This window comes from Odocoileus virginianus, chromosome 14, assembly GCF_023699985.2.
Source record: "Odocoileus virginianus isolate 20LAN1187 ecotype Illinois chromosome 14, Ovbor_1.2, whole genome shotgun sequence".
NCBI classification, from domain to species: Eukaryota; Metazoa; Chordata; class Mammalia; order Artiodactyla; family Cervidae; genus Odocoileus; species Odocoileus virginianus.
In genome coordinates this window covers 56,123,083-56,137,456 of record NC_069687.1, presented here as the reverse complement: position 1 = coordinate 56,137,456, position 14,374 = coordinate 56,123,083, and positions in this window count along the sequence as shown.

The window sequence follows — 14,374 nt, the reverse complement described above, 5'->3', positions numbered from 1 at the left end:
TCAAAAAATTGAAAGCAGGGTTCCAAAAAAAATATGTACACCATATTCATAGCGGTCTTATTCACAATAGACAAAAGGTGAAAGCAGCTCAAGTACTAGTAGGATGAACAGATTTTTTAAGTGTGAAATATACATAGAATATGGGCTTCACAGGTAGCTCAGCTGGTAAATAATCCACCTGCAATGCAGGAGACCTTGGTTTGATTCCTGGGTCGGGAAGACCCCCTGGAGAAGGGACAGGCTACCCATTCCAGTATTTTAGTGATTTCCTGGTGGCTCAGATGGTAAAGAATTTGCCCACAATGCAGGAGACCTGTGTTTAATTCTTGGGTTGGAAAGATTGCCTGGAGGAGGGCATGGCAAACCACTCCAGTATTCTTGCCTGGAGAATTTCCATGGACAGAGGAGCTTGGTGGGCTATAGTCCATGGGGTCACAAAGAGTCAGACACAGCTGCACAATTAAGCACAGCACAGTATATACATATTATGGAATATTATTCAGCCCTAAAAAGAAGGTACTTCTGACATATTCTATAACATGAACAAACTTTGAAGACATTGTAACTTAAATAAGCCAGACACCAAAGACAAATACTGTGTGATTTCACTTATACAGGGTACATGGAACAATCAAATTGATAGAGTCAAAAAGTAGTAGAGTGGCTATTTGGGGCTGGGGGGAGATGAGAATGGGTAATTATTGTTCAATGGATATAGATTTTCAGTCTGGGAAAACAAAAAATGTTTTGGAAACGGACACTGGTGATAGTTGCCCTACAATGTGAATGTACTCAACACCCCTGAACTGTGCACTTACAAATGGCAAAACAGTGAAGTTTACGTGCATTTCACCACAAAGAATACTTAAAACAAAAAAGCAACTTCATCTTTACTCCAGTTAGCTTGAGAATCACTGAATTTTAGAGGCTGAAGGTAGAAAAAGGCCGAAGTGAGGAGTAAGTTTGATGAAATTTTCTACCAGGGCTCCAGATGACAAGCAATAGCATTTCAGGCCACCCAGGTGCTTCTAACCAGGGAGAACCAGGAAAGTCTAAGTGAGTCAAATCTTACAGAACCCGCCATCATGGCTATTTTTGTATCATCTGTTTTCCTTTTCAACTAGCACTAAAATCTTTAACAAGGATCTGTGTGGAAGGCTTCATGAATAGTGAGGAAAGCAGAATTTGAAGAGACTGTGTTCTATAGTACATCTTAGGGAGACACCTTGAGAAACTAAGGAGGTGATGGTTGCTCTAAAGAAGAAAAGCAATTAAGTTCCTATAGTCTCAGGGAGGAAGAGGGACCATCAGCCTAGAACATATTATTTATCATGAAAAAGGAGAATTATATTAAATAATATGCATAACATGATCCTATTCCTTTATCTAAGAAAAAAATATATATATATATATTTCTATGTATATATGCATAGAAGAAAATCTCTGGAAGCATATAAGTGAAAATAACATTATAGCAATATCGTATGTATGCCCATATATTAATATATGTATATATTGGGCTTCTGGTGGCTCCATGGGAGAGGAGCCTGGTGGGCTATAGCCCATGGAGCCACAAAGAGTTGGTCGCAACTAAGCATATATGCATATAAATATATAGGAGCATATACATATAGGAGTATGTATATAGTATATAGTATATAGGAGTCCTATATGTATATAGGACTATATACATATGTATAGTCAGTTTGTAAATTAAAGTATCTCTGTGGCAAACAACAAGAGCACAGTGATATAACATTAGTTATATCTGTGTGGTCAGATCATAGGTGGTTTGTACTTTTTCTTTGTAAGTTTATCATCTGTTGTTCACAGTGGGTAGGCAAAACTTTTATAATCAGGGAAAAAGAAAGTAATTTTTATTTAAAAATTAGAGAAGGATTGTTGGGAAATGTTATATGGTTCAGGCTTGAGATACCTTTAATTGTTTTTGGAGATTTATCCATAAATTAGTCTGTTTCGTTATCTCTCATTCCATTTTTGTTTTTAGCATTACAGATCAGATGAGCAGCTTACACATTATAAGGTAATAATGCCTACCATTTTACATACTAGAAATGCATTTCATTCATTTAGGTCAGATAAGATTAGAGTAATTAAGGTCACTGGACTTTGCCATTTAACAAATCCTTAAATCCAATTCTAATCTCATTCATTAATGTCACAAACAAAGGGGTTAATTGCTAACATATAATGTTTCAGACCCACTCTGACACAAATGTTATAATATTATTAATAGATGCTATTAATGCCTTGCTTTCTAACTTTAGAGAAGGGCTGATGTATTCAGTACTTAAAGAGTTACACAGAGTTATTGGTTCTGGAGAGGTTATCCCTGGGGTAACTCATTATCACTTGTACAAGCACGGAATGTTCTGTGACAGGAGAATGTCTAAAATGAAACAATCCAGTTAATCAAGATGGGGCATGCCTGTGGTGACTCTGCAGTAGGAGCAGAGGCTGTCAGCTCCTGAACTGTCACCATGAAGCCTCATGGCTGAGGCAAGTCCCAGCCCAGAACAGGTTGGCCGCTAATGTGGGGGATTCTGAGAGCCTGTTGCCTCATCAGACTCATACTCAGTTGCTTCACTTCAGCTCTCACCCAGCTGGAAAGGACAGTCTTGCTGTCTTATGAGTCTCCCATACCAAACTTTTCACCACTTTAAAAAAGAGATAAACCAGCAGGTTTGAATCATAATCTCTCTTTTTTCTTTTTCCATTTTTTACAAAGGTATAAAGGGGAGTGAAAATTCCTAAAGGTGTACTTGAAAGGTCAGCCGCCAACCAAATGTGCTATCTCAAATGTTTAGAATCCTCTCAAACCATTAAAAATTATGTCATTAATAGTTTTTAAAGACGTGGGGATGTGTTTGCCTCATGCTTGTACTGTGAAAAGAGCACCTTATGAATGTAACCTTGTGACTATGGGGTATGATTACAATGTTGTAAACCATTAAGATGTAAAAGATGAAAAGAAAAAAACTCAATGTCAAGATTAGAAGGGGTGTTTAAAGGTCAATTTTTCTCTTCTTTTTTTTTTTTTAATTTTTCTGGCCCATTCACTTTCCTATATTTTCTAAATTTTCTAGAATAGAAATATATTACTTTCTAAAAAATTTAAAAAGACTCTCAACAACTGTAATTTTTAAGGTTGTCTCTAAACCAATGAGAGGGTAGCTTCTATTGCCTGATATCAATTCAATAACAACAGATTCTTTTCTATAAATCTCCATCTTGCCATGTTGAGATGAGGCCTAAACAGAAATAGTTGAACCATGTTACATTTTCCTCAAACTAAAATTTTATATGTACCCTCATCTTCTTTATTGCAAATTTAGAAAACTTATCCAGAAAGGGGAAAAGACATTGCCCAATCAGCTCTGCAGGTTCCCAAAGCTTCTACAGGAAGATTTAATAAGAGGCTGCCTCAGTCCAAAGGGTCACTTCCTTTTGGAAATGCTTTCTCTCTCCTTATCCTGATACCAGGACAGAAAAAAAATAATAATAATAATAAATAACAATTGGCATTCATACTGTACTCAGAGCTTTAAAATTACTTTCACAAGTAATAAAAAAGAATGCAAGAGCAACTCTCCAAAATCGTCACCTGCCCTACTGACAAACACACCTCCTTACCTAAGCACGTTCTAACTTGGTTACAAGTGGTGGCAAGGGGCTGCCAGAAGCACAGGACAAGGGAAATTACCATGTCACAGAGCTGACCTGAGGCCAGGCACTGTTCTCATCACTTGACATACAGTATGTAAGCCTTATGACAACACTGGTGAGACTGGAAGGAAGGGGTTGGCACAACCGTTAAAAAAAATACAACACAACCATTAAGAACAGTATATGACAAAAACTGGTTAGAACCTACAGGGCCAAGTTGGCAGAAGATTCAACTTCCAGTAGACCTTGAGCCTTATTATACCATCATTATGGTACATTATCATGTGCTAAATGACACAACCATAGGCACCATGACAGTTTCAAGACCGACTCATAAAAGACCAAAACATGGACAGTAGCCCAATTCCTAGAAACTCCCACCCCTCCTCCAAGGTAGAATATTCTTCCCACTCATTAGCTTGTGAAATCATCCTGCCCATAAAAACTAACCACTCTCACACTCTAAGCCTCTCACCTTCTGAGACAGCCAACACCCTGACAATGGAGTGTATATCTCTCTAAATAAATTTGTTAAATAAACTTGGTTTCACTTTTCAGTAACTCACTCTTGAATTCTTTCCTGCTTGAAAGCAAGGACCCTCACTTGGCAGACCATACAAGAGACTCACCCAAGACGTGGGACATGACCATTCTCTCATGTCCCATTTTTCCTACAACACTGGGATGAAGGTATTATTGTCCATATCAGGAGTCAGCAAAGTATAATCCATAGGCCAACTTCAACCGGTTTGTTTTTGTAAATGAAGTTGTATTGGAACACAGCCACTCCCATTTGTTTTTTGTCTGTGACTATTCTCCTACTATAATTGCAGAATTGAGTATTCGTCACAGAGATAATTTTTCCTGCAAAGCCTATTCACAGAAAATGCTTGCCAACCCCTGATTTACATGATACCTATGAGAAAAATGAGGTTCAGGAAAGTTCAATAATACCTCAGTGTCACTCAGCTAATTACTTTCAGGACCAAGATACAAACATGTATCTACCTTACTTTAAGCTCATGTTCTTTTTCATTTCTCCAAATTATAACTCAAAAAGTAAGACCTCAACTTTCAACAAAGTATGCCATATGTGTGGCACATCTTTCTTGGCACAAGAAGCACTGCTTGGACATGAAGCACTGCTTTTATTTTTAGGAGACATTATGAGACACGTTAACTGTTGCATTCCTTAAACTACCCCTTAAACTAAAGAGCATTCTACCATAAGTTATTATTGATTATTATTGATAGAGTGTGTGTTAGTCTCTCAGTTACGTCTGACTCTGCGACCCCATGGACTGCAGCCCATGAGGCTCCTCTGTCCATGGGATTCCCCAGGCAAGAATACTGGAGTGGGGTGCAGTTTCCTTCTCAGGGGATCTTCCTGACCCAGGGATTAAGCCCATGCCTCCCGCATTGTAGGCAGGTTCTTTACTGCCTGAGCCACCAGGGAAGGCCTCCCATTAAAACATGCTAAAATATTTGATATGTATGATATGGTACCACCTCTATGACCTTGCTAGTTTCTTCTAGCCTAGAAAGAGAGGGATAAGGAAACATGTGCTTAAAATAAAAGCCTAACCTATTCGTCATTTTTAGCATGACTTTTGTTTTAAATGTCAGTTTCTCTTTCAAAATCTCTTTTGCTTAACTCCTTAACCACTCAATTAGCTGTGATACGGGGCCTTGAAGAGATGTTTCATAGGTGCCTAATGGAAGAAACTGCTCTGGAAGAAACGCTGATTCTCACTGCTCACACCCCCTCACCCACTGGTGACGTGAAGATACAAGATGTCAAAAATGGACACCAGAGCAGGGTGGTAGGCTAGTTCTTCTCACATCAGGGGCAGCAAAGGCAGCATGTTCCCAAGACCCCCAGTCTTTCCTAGACAGAGTCCAGCAGTTCTGTGGAAGAAAAGCGGGGGAAACCTAGAGGATTCATTCTCAATAGGGTCAGCGGTGAGGAGAATCTGGTTCTTTGGTCCTTCTTGTGAATCCCCAAGGAAAATGTCATGACCCTACTGAAAAGAAATTCCTCTACTGCTTACAAAAAGGCATGGATATTCAACCATCTTCTGGAAGGAGTCAGCAGAGGCAGAACGATAGAGAGAGCATTTTAAAGTGACATCCTTACCATGGAAAGAGAGGGAGATTAAAACAATGTAGTGGAAGTTAAGAATGGTGAAAGATTTTAAATCTATGATTTTACACTAAATTGCCATTGCACCTTGTCAAAACTCAGTTGTCTGTATATATGTGGATATACTTCCATGCTCTCTGTTCTGGCTATTTGTCAATCTTTAGGCCAATAGAACAGAGCCTTGATTACTATAGCTTTACAACAAAACTTGAAATTAGATTTTATTAGTTCTCCAACTTTGTTCTTTTTGTCTGAGTGGTTTTGGCTATATTATATCTTTGCATTTGTATGTAATTTTAGGATTAGCTTGCTGGCTGCATAGATTTTGATTGAGATTGCATTACATTTATAGATCAATTTGGAAAGAACTGGTAAATGGAGTAGTTTATTTACAAATATATTTCTTCTTTTACGTAGGTGTTAATTTCTCTTAGCACTGTGTTATAGTTTTCAGTGTACAGATCTTTCTCATCTTTTACAAATGTATCCCTAAACATTTTATTTTTTGATACAATTTGAGATTTTTATTTCTATTTCTGATCATCCCTTGCTAGTCTATAGAAATACAATAGAATGTTTTTATTGATCTTGCGTCATGCAAACTTTCTAAATTTATGTGTTAGTTCTTATAGCTTTTGTGTAGACTATACATAATTTTCTACATAGTTGATCATCCTCTCTGTCAATAATAATGCTTTTACTTACAGAATGGTGAAAACAGAATCATTGATGTCTTCCTGATCATTATTCCTATAGATTATCTTGAAAGTAGATTTTAGGGTAGAAAGAAGAAAAACGCAAAAATCAGGGAAGTAGTCAAGAAAAATTTTAATAAAGAAGAAAAGAAAGACTAGAGCAAGAGAAGAATATGCAGATGGAGGCAGGATTTAAGTAAATTTCATGGGCAGTTCAAGCATTCTTCCAGTCTTTGAAGGAATGTGATGCAGGTAACAGTATTTGCAAATGTCCACAACTGGGCACCAGTGCCAACAAGCTGCAGAGAGACATACCCACAGCCTGAGCCATTCGGTGATCATATCTTTCCAGTACACTCTTGTATCATGATGGTGGAGACTCCATTTTCAAGCTTACAATAATAATTTACTTATCAGACAGTGAGATTGAAAATACACCTCACACCCTTAGTTGCAATCTCTAAGTTGCTGAGACCTGACCCAACTTTTGAACATTACTGAGAAGTAAAGGCCCATCTAGTCAAGGCTATGGTTTTTCCAGTAGTCATGTATAGATGCGAGAGTTGGACTATAAAGAAAGCTGAGTGCTGAAGAATTGACACTTTTCAACGATGGTGTTGGAAAAGACTCTTGAGAATCCCTTGGACTGCAAGGAGGTCCAACAAGTCCATCCTAAAGGAGATCAGTCCTAAGTGTTCATTGGTAGGACGGATGTTGAAGCTAAAACTCCAATACTTTGTCCACCTGATGCAAAGAGCTGACTCACTGGAAAAGACCCTGATGCTGGGAAAGATTGAGAGCAGGAGGAGAAGGGGACGACAGAGGATGAGGTGGTTGGATGGCATCACCGACTCGATGGACATGGGTTTGGGTAGACTCCGGGAGTTGGTGATGGACAGAGAGGCCTGGCATGCTGCAGTCTATGGGGTCACAGAGTCAGACACAACTGAGTGACTGAACTGAACTGAACTGAACTGACTGAAAAGCACATATGGATCATTGTGGCCCAAAAGGAAGTAAACATATCCACACCTTGATCCATCATGAACTTATTTCTTACCCAACACAGCTTAATTATTGATTTTTCCCAGTGTTTTATATGGTATTTCCATGAACAGCATGAAAAGGCAAAAAGATAGAACAATGAAAGATTAACTCCCCAGGTCGGTAGGTGCCCAATATGTTACTGGTGATCAGTGGAGAAATAACTCCAGAAAGAATGAAGGGATGGAGCCAAAGCAAAAACAACACCCAGCTGTGGATGGGACTGGTGATAGAAGCAAGGTTTGATGCTGTAAAGAGCAATATTACATAGGAACCTGGAATGTTAGGTCCATGAATCAAGGCAAATTGGAAGAGGTCAAACAGGAGATGGCAAGAGTGAACATCGACATTCTAGGAATCAGTGAACTAAGATGGACAGGAATGGGTGAATTTAATTCAGATGAACATTATATCTACTGTGGGCAGGAATCCCTTAGAAGAAATGGAGCAGCCACCATGGTCAACAAAAGAGCCTGAAATGCAGTACTTGGATGCAATCTCAAAAATGACAGAATGATCTTTGTTCGTTTCCAAGGCAAACCATTCACTATTACAGTAATCCAAGTCTATGCCCCGACCAGTAACACTGAAGAAGCTGAAGTTGAACAGTTCTATGAAGACCTACAAGACCTTCTAGAACTAACAAAACAAAAAAGATGTCCCTTTCATTATAGGGGACTGGAATGCAAAAGTAGAAGTAAAGAAACACCTGGAGTAACAGGCAGATTTGGCCTTGGAGTACAGAATGAAGCAGGGCAAAGGCTAATAGAGTTCTGCCAAGAGAACACACTGGTCATAGCAAACACCCTCTTCCAACAACACAAGAGAAGACTCTACATATGGACATCAGCAGATGGTCGACACCGAAATCAGACTGATTATATTCTTTCCAGCCAAAGATGGAGAAGCTCTATACAGAAAAAACAAGACTGGGAGCTGACTGTGGCTCAGATCACGAACTCCTAATTGCCAAATTCAGACTGAAATTGAAGAAAGTAGAGAAAGCCATTTCACCATTCAGGTATGACCTAAATCAAATCCCTTATGACTATACAGTGGAAGTGAGAAATAGATTTAAGGGACTAGATCTGATAGACAGAATGCCTGATGAACTATGGATGGAGGTTTGTGACATTTTAAAGGAGATAGGAATCAAGCCCATCCCCAAGGAAAAGAAAAGCACAAAAGCAAAATGACTGTCTGAGGAGGTCTTACAAATAGCTTTGAAAAGAAGGGAAGCAAAAAGCAAAGGAGAAAAGGAAAGATATACCCATTTGAATGCAGAGCTCCAAAGAACAGCAAGGAGAGAAAAGAAAGACTTCTTCAGTGATCAATGCAAAGAAATAGAGGAAAACAATAGAATGGAAAAGACTAGAGATCTCTTCAAGAAAATTAGAGATACCAAGTGAACATTTCATTTAAAGATGGGCTCAATAAAGGACAGAAATGGTAGGGACCTAACAGAAGTAGAAGATACTAAGAAGAGGGGGCAGTAGAAGATACTAAGAATACACAGAAGAAGTGTACAAAAAAGATCTTCATGGCCCAGATAATCACAATGGTGTGATCACTCACCTAGAGCCAGACATCCTGGAATGTGAAGTCAAGTGGGCCTTAGGAAGCATCACCATGAACAAAGCTAGTGGAGGGGATGGAATTCCAGTTGAGCTATTTCAAAGTCTGGAAGATGATGCTGTGAAAGTGTGGCACTCAATATGCCAGCAAATCTGGAAAACTCAGCAGTGGCCACAGGACTGGAAAAGGTCAGTTTTCATTCCAATCCCAAAGAAAGGCAATGCCAAAGAATGCTCAGACTACTTCACAGTTGTACTCATCTCACACGCTAGTAAAGTAATGCTCAAAATTCTCCAAGCCAGGCTTCAGCAATACGTGAACCATGAACTTCCAGATGTTCAAGCTGGTTTTAGAAAAGGCAGAGGAACCAGAGATCAAATTGCCAACATCTGCTGGATCATGGAAAAAGCAAGAGAGTTCTGGAAAACCATCTATTTCTGCTTTATTGACTACATGAAAGCCTTCGACTGTGTGGATCACAATAAACTGTGGAAAATTCTGAAAGAGATGAGAATACCAGACCACCTGACCTGACTCTTGAGAATCCTGTATGCAGTTCAGGAAGGAACTGTTAGAACTGGACATGGACTAACAGACTGGTTCCAAATAGGAAAAGGATTACGTCAAGGTTGTATATTGTCACCCTGCTTATTTAACTTATATGCATAGTACATCATGAGAAACGCTGGGAAGCACAAGCTGGAATCAAGATTGCTGGGAGAAATATCAATAACCTCAGATATGCAGATGACACCACCCTTATGGCAGAAAGTTAGGAGGAACTAAAGAGCCTCTTGATGAAAGTGAAAGAGGGAGTGAAAAGTTGGCTTAAAGCTCAACATTCAGAAAAATAAGATCATGGCATCTGTTCCCATCACTTCACGGGAAATAGATGGATAAACAGTGGAAACAGTGGCTGACTTTATTTTTATGGGCTCCAAAATCACTGCAGATGGTGATGGCAGCCATGAAATTAAAAGACACTTACTCCTTGGAAGGAAAGTTGTGACCAACCTAGACAGAATAGTAAAAAGCAGAGACATTACTTTGTCAACAAAGGTCTGTCTAGTCAAGGGTAAGGTTTTTTCCAGTGGTCATGTATGGATGTGAGAGTTGGACTATAAAGAAAGCTGAACACCGAAGAATTGATGCTTTTCAACTGTGGTGTTGGAGAAGACTCTTGAGAGTCCCTTGGACTGCAAGGAGATCCAACCAGTCCATCCTAAAGGAGATCAGTCCTGGGTGTTCATTGGCAGGACTGATACTGAAGCTGAAACTCCAATACTTTGGCCACCTCATGTGAAGAGTTGACTCATTGGAAATGACCCTGATGCTGGGAATGATTGAGGGCAGGAGGAGAAGGGGATGACAGAGAATGAGATGGTTGGATGGCATCACCAACTCGATGAACATGGTTTGGGTGAACTCCAGGAGTTGGTGATGGACAGTGGGGGCCTGGCGTGCTGCAGTTCATGGGGTCGCAAAGAGTTGGACACGACTGAGTGAATGACCTGAACTGAACTGAACTTATATGATAGCACCCCACAAAAAGGCTTCCCTGATAGCTCAGTTAGTAAAGAATCCACCTGCAATGTGGGAGACCCCGGTTTGATTCCTGGGTTGGGAAGATCCCCTGGAAAAGTGATAGGCTACTCATTCCAGTGTTCTTGGGCTTGCCTTGAGGCTCAGCTGGTAAAGAATCTGCCTCCAATGAGGGATACCTAGGTTTGATCCCTGGGTTGGAAAGATCACCTGGAGAAGGAAAGGCTACCCACTCCAGTATTCTAGGCCTGGAGAAGTCCATGGACAGTCCAGGGGGTCACAGAGAGTCAGACATGACTGAGTGAACAAAAAAAACATTGAGTGTAAGTTAAAATAATTCTTCTTGGAAATGAATCATCAATCAAAACACAGACAAAGTCTCGTGCTCTTTGCAGGGATTTTGCTGTATGCATCTGTTTGTATTCTGACATGTGAATTCAAACATCTTTAGTTCATGTTCATGTAGGCCAGCAAGCCTGGTGCCACAAAAGATCACTCAACCAGAGTCAGAAGACTTGGCTTTAAGTTCATAAGACTCAAAAAATCGAAAACCAAAAAATCCATGGAACAAATACAGAGAGGTGGACCTAAGCAGGGGGTAAGGACACTGGAGTCTTTGGAGTCAGAGGAGAAGGGAACAAGATTGAGAATGACAACAGAGGGGTCATGAGTACTTAGAGGTTTCATGGGAGTGAGATCTGAGTGGCAGGATGTGTGGGAGGGGTTTAGGCTCTTCAGTGAGAGGGACACAGGTTTCAGTTCTGGTTCTAACACTTCCTGGTTGTGTTAAACTAGTATTTTTTTTTAATAATAGTTCTCTTGACTTTGTTTCTCATTGTTTAAATTGGGATAATAATAATAATACCCACCACATACAATTTTTGTGCAGCTTAAGTGATGTCACACAAATGTGCAAACATCTATAAATACGCCTGGGATATGAAGGTATAACCTGATAACATTATAGTGTTGGCCACCTCCCACACTGAACAAATACTTATTGAGCACCTACTATGTGCTAACACTGTTCCAGGCACTTAGGTTACATTGGTGAACAAAACAGGAAAATCTCTGCCTTATAGTCTATTAGAGGTGATGAACCATGGACATAATAAATACATGCACATCAGGGGTGTGTAGCAGATGCTCCTGTCTGAAAGAAGGAAGCCCCACACAGCACATTAGATGAGGCAACCCCACATCCTATGAGCCGCACAGATTATGTTAAAAGATGAAGGATCCGGCTGCAGTTTCCTGATTATCTCTCAGGTCTTGAAGTCTGAGCAAGGGAAACAGTAACGGTGACATTGTATGGTGCTTTCCACAGCAGTGCTGACACCAAGTTGCCACTGAGCCTTGTTTTCTTGGGGGCAGCAGATGTGTAGCTTTAAGATTCACAACATCAAGAACCAGGGTGATGCCTTCCTGTCTCTCTGTTCTATTTTGATGTCCTCCTCCTATAAACCATGTCTGTGGAGGGCAGATCGCAGGCTCTAGGGAATTGCCCAGGGAAGCTAAGCTGCCATTGCTTTATTTCCCCTTCCCTATGCATTCATTTAAAACTACTCCACCCCTGAAAAGCCAATTTCTGACTTCTTTTTTTTTGCCAATCCTTCAAAAAAAGAGAAAAGTTTTGATACTGTTCATAAGATATATCCATTGAAGAAAAGTGATAAAAAGTCAGAACAAAGTTTATCCTGAGATTCAAAAGAAATGAGGAAATACAATTCCCAGCTTAAAAACCAAGCTGTTCTTTTGAAATCTATTGGGGGAAAGGGTGGAGAACATTGATATTCTGCATCAGTGCCTTAGTACTTAAAAGGAATATATTGGGCTCTATAATTTAACTGCCAAATCTGACATTCACATCCATCTGGACATTTTTAAAAGGATCCTTGAGCCAGTCAGAATTGGCAGTTGGCTGTGTAATCACACCTGCATATGGCAGAGGAGTTTTTTAATGGGCAACAGTTAGAGCATGAAAGTATTGCTTGATATGCCTTCATTGAGAACCCACACTTAAGCATGTTAGCATGTGTGAATAAATAAATTTTAAAGCTCTCTGTTAACAAGCCTTTGTTTTTTATTTCCTACAAATCAAATTAGTTGGGGACCCAGTTCATTTTGAGATTGTTTGGAAAATGTTTTGGTGTTCTCAAATTTCCTTTGTACCAAAGTTTTGCAAAGTTACAAGGTAAGCCACAAACCTCCACAACCAATGAAAGAAAAATGCATTAAACCAGCAACAAATTAAATATGATAAACACCCACACAATAGGAGAGTGTAAGTGAAGTTTGGGTCTCTAAGCACATGTCAACCTCCATGTGGGATTTAGCTCTGACTCACTGCCCACAAAGAGAAACTTAAATGCTTATATAACCCATCCAGGGAGCGTGACTTCAGAAAGTCCAATTTAGGCGGCCAGGTCTCTCTTTTTATCATCCCTGTTAGTGCACCTCTAACTGCACATGCCTCAGCACCATCTGGGAGTGAAGCTGTTGTAGGATGGGGGATACTCTTTAGGGTGATTTTCAGGGAAATATCAAAGGTGATGGAAAAGGGAGCCTCCTTACTTGGGAGAGCCCAAATAAGGAATTATCTTCAACTACCTACCCTGCTTCCTTTAGCAGAGCTCAATTTGGGAAAGGCAATGATATAGTCTACAAAAAGCACTTGGGATGGTCTTATTAAGGAGGGACCACTGACTCTGGCTACTCTGCTTCTTCAGAATAATGGTCATTGTGTGAGAATCCTATACACAATGGCCATCATGCATGGCCTCATCCCTATGCAGGAGATTCCATGATACAACTTTTGGGGAATGATTTAATACGTTCCAAACACCAACATGGAGGAGGACATCCAAAACACATGGGAAATTAAAAATTCTATTTAAAATGCAGGGTGGGGGCCTGTAGGCAACTACGAACACACATGTGCAGGAATCTATGGCTTTGTGCTGGGGATTTCCTCTTCCTCACCTTCCCCTCACTCCTTTTTCGCTTTGTAACTTCCTATTCCCTGAACAGACCATCCATTTCTGACACAAAAGCCACTTTCACCCTTTTTGTGCAGAAAAGTCTTGAAAAATCAGAGCTGCCTAACACAAAAGACTATAGTCACCACAAACATTATTTGAAAATAAAATCATGTTTCTTACTAAATTTTGTTCTTTGGGGTAGATAGAAAGCAGATATATGAATTTATAGGATAAAACTCATGGCCGATTTGAACTGCTGAAATAAGTGGGGAAAAAAAGCATTTTCTATTTATTAGCCAGGAGTGAAAACTAGGATGGGGCAAGTCACAGTACACAAGATTTTATAATCATCACAAATGTGACTTGAACCTTCAAGTCTGGGAGGGATGTGTCCTGATGGGAAGGGTGGGGATAATATTTAGGAAAAGAGTTGTTCTCAACAGGATCACAAGTTTGGATTGTGTGTAGTTTTCCTATGACTAATATTTGTTTCTGGTGACAAAAGCCAATTCTTAAATGGAAAGAATGGTGCTCGTATTTAATGAAACATGGCTCAATTCAGCCGCTTTAAGAACAATCAGTGATTGACATGGACATGAATTTATATTTCACACAAATGGATCAGTCAGAATTCAAATAATAAAACCACTTTAGATGTTTCAAGTGGAAAAGGATTTAAAAGGAATTAAACGCTTGCAAAATGGATA